The sequence below is a fragment of the Eutrema salsugineum genome, unplaced genomic scaffold (assembly GCF_000478725.1).
Source record: "Eutrema salsugineum unplaced genomic scaffold, Eutsalg1_0 scaffold_12, whole genome shotgun sequence".
Classification (NCBI taxonomy): domain Eukaryota; kingdom Viridiplantae; phylum Streptophyta; class Magnoliopsida; order Brassicales; family Brassicaceae; genus Eutrema; species Eutrema salsugineum.
This window is the reverse complement of record NW_006256895.1, coordinates 2566329-2569816: the sequence shown is the minus strand read 5'-3', so window position 1 is coordinate 2569816 and position 3488 is coordinate 2566329.

Below are 3488 nucleotides of genomic sequence, written 5' to 3'. Positions count from 1 at the left end.
ATCCCGTCTGTGCCCTCCGAGATGAACCGACTAAGGCAGCCCCAGTTCGACACCGACAGACTAAGATTTGACAGGCAGGCCCCACCAAACATCGTGGAGCTAGGAGGAGGACCCGATGAGATAAACTCCACGCATGGCTAGGAGAACAATCTGGTTCCGCGAGAAAGGGAAAGCGGGAACGGATTGGACCAGATAAGAAGGATGGACCCGCAACTGGAGGAGAGACTGGAAGAGTTGGAGCAGATGCTGTGAAGGATACTGGGTGTGCCTCCCCTAGTGAAACAAGCCGCACGAGATCCTTCAATGAATCTCCTTTTTGCGACGAGATTAACATGGTAGAAATCCACACAAGATTTAGCTTCCCTGCAGTGCGATACTACGATGGGCTCACCAAACCCGACAAGCACATGGCTCACTCAAGCAGCATATAATCTCGACCTTGATACCTTATTACGCACGGGACGCATGCATGTGATAAACAAGAGTTTTTATGCTCTTAGGGTATCAATCTCCCTTATTTGTTGTAGCATAAAAGGATATTAATCCAATATGTGGTTTAGTTCACTATACTATAAGGTTTGTATCTCAATCCAAGAAATTCAAAGAGGGTTGGTTTTATAACAAGAGATGTATTGAAACTAAACAAGATTAACAATGATTAAAAGGCAAACAAAGCAAACAAGACAAGATGATGACGATTTGAATATGATAAAAACAAAGGTCCTAGACATTATAGTTGATCAGGGTGCATTAGTATTGATGGTGTTGTGACTTGATGTGTGAGGGTTGTGTCGAGGGTTGTCAAGTTTTACCTTAATTGAAATCAATAGCCGCAAGTGCACAGCTGATCAATTGTAGTACTTAGGGATCGAATCCACAGGGAAGGAGGATCTTTTGCTGCAAAAAGCCTTTCAAATAAGTTAAAGTAAGGAAGTCTAGAACAAAAACGGTTTTGTGGGGGTTTGGTAGTGTGTTTAAAATCTAAAAACAAAATATTAAAAGAGAATACGGAAATTAAATGACGTAATAACTAAACTTAACGAAAATGACTAAAAATGATAAAAACGGATATTCTAATGCTTAAATGAAAATGAACTAAAAAGGAAAGGCAATATTGAACTAAAGCTTAAAGAAAATCGGTGTAAATCAATGGAGAAGAAAGGCGTTGGGGTTCAGGGAGGTTTTCTCAGGGGTACGAACGATTCAAAACATTGCTAGAGAGGAAATTTTGTAAGATCTTAGCTTAAACTTTTCGAACTGGAGTCACGGACGTATGAATACGCCACTGTCGTGATCATAGACAACTATCTCTCTCAACCCTGACCAGTAGGTTTCCACTCTGGCCCTGGAAGAGAAGAGATGCATTATGTTTAAGACTCGTCCTAATTCACAAATCGCCCATAGGTAGGTTTCCACTCCTATGTTTGTTTTGCTCTCCCAAACTAGATCTGATACCTGATGAACACTTTCGTGTCACCAAGCATCTGGATCAGATTGTAGTTCATGACGCTACTCTCATGCGGTAAAAACGAATTCAGAAGAAAAAGTTCTAAGATTCGGCTTAAAAGCTCATGGAATCCTCATCGAACATATAAATCCCCATCGAAAATCCCTTAATCCCAACAATAAAACTACTCAGACATAATGAACGAAATCAAAGACATAGTATTAAGAAGTAGAATAGAAACCGAAATTGAAAAAGAAAGAACAAGGGTTCAAGAGAACAAATCTCTCTCTCCCTAAAAGCTAAAGCAAAAACAATAAAAGTATGAAGTAAATATTTCGGTGGTGATCGGTTGTGTCGATTTAGGGTTCCTAAGACATGTATTTATAGTGCTCAAGACCACTCTGGACGTCACTTAGGGTTTCTCCAAATGTGGGCTTCAGAAATGGGCTTTTTGGGCTCGGAGTTGGCTTGCCGCGGTCGGGAGTGCTGTGACCGCGGGGAATGTATGGTTTGCCGCGGTCGGGATGCTCCTGACCGCGGGAAAATGCTTGTTGGCCGCGGGTGGAAGTGCTCGCCGGCTGGTTTACGGGACATCTTGCTCTTCGCGTATCTTTTGATTGAACCGTTGGATTGCCAAGCTGTAAAGTGCACTGGAAAGCTGATACTTCCATCTTTAAGGTCTCTAAATTTGAGCTGGATAAGACGGTGAGAAGGCCTTCTATCAGGGGTGAACTTCTGACGGTTTGACTCTGAGCTGAAATCTGGTTTTCTATTCATTTTGTTAAGCTTTTCCCTAAGTTACCTGAAAAGAGTCTTGGAACTACAAATACTAGAAAAACGTGATAAAAGTACTTAAAAGCAATTAAAAACATAGAAAAAGTATTTCAAAACGATACATAAAAGTGGTCAAAATACGGTGTTATCAACTCCCCCAGACTTAAACCTTTGTTTGTCCTCAAACAAAACAAAAGCCTAGACTGGTTAAGTGAAAACAAAAAATAGGGGATGCACAAATCTCATAGACATGAACTCCTAAACTAGGACCAAAGATAGTGCATCAATCCACAACTTAGTCTAGAAAATTCTCACCAATGCACAAGAGATACTAGTCCACTTTTTCCGTCATGCAAAACTTAAACAAATTAAATCTTGATTCCAGTCAACTAGCTCTTTACATTCATTAAGTTCAATAGTGAGTTCTCATTAAAGACATCATCCAGGGTAGACGGCATTTGGCATTAAAGGGCTATTTAAGTGGTGGAGTTAAAGTGTTTTGGGTTACCTGAAGATCTGGAGGATGCAAGATAAGGACCTGTTGATGACCACAGTTTTCAGTCATTTCTTCTTGCCAAATGTTGTTGCATAATCCTTCCTCATTTGTTGTAAACAGCTGTTCCCCCAGACTTAGATTCTTTCCGGGAATCAGAAAACAATCTCCAAAACTCCATAAAATCGAACTCCAGTTGCCTTGGGACTTAAAATTCGACCTCTCTAGACTCTCTAAGGCTTTTATTTCCTTTCTTTTTTTATTTTCGGATTTTTTTTTTTTTGATGAAAAGGAAATGCCTTTTAAAGATAGAGAGACTAGAGGACGAGATTGTACCAAAATTTGAGATTTTTCTAAGGCAAACTGAGCATCCTCTTGTATTGAATCCTTCAGGGAACTCTTCCGGCAAATCGCAGGTCTCTGTCCTTGGTGACTGAAAACTGCGTCGTTCCTCTTTCTCTCCAACGTTTTTGCACTTATCTGCATATAAGACAATAGAAAACAAGAGTGCATGTGGTTTGAAAGAGGATTGGTTAAGGTGGGGAACTAGCTAAAGATGAACTAGCCATTCAGGATCAACAGAGAGTGGTAAAAGGATAAAGGAGTCCTGAATGTATGATTCGTTTCCCTGGTCTAATGCTTCAATGAGAAAATTAAGTCCAAATTAAGTCCAAATAAAACAGAGCTAGTGTATCCCTTCATCTAAATCGAAATCATTCAAATTCCTCTGGGGTACTTCGTTTCAAATGTGCTTAGCTACCGTCTAGTCTAGTC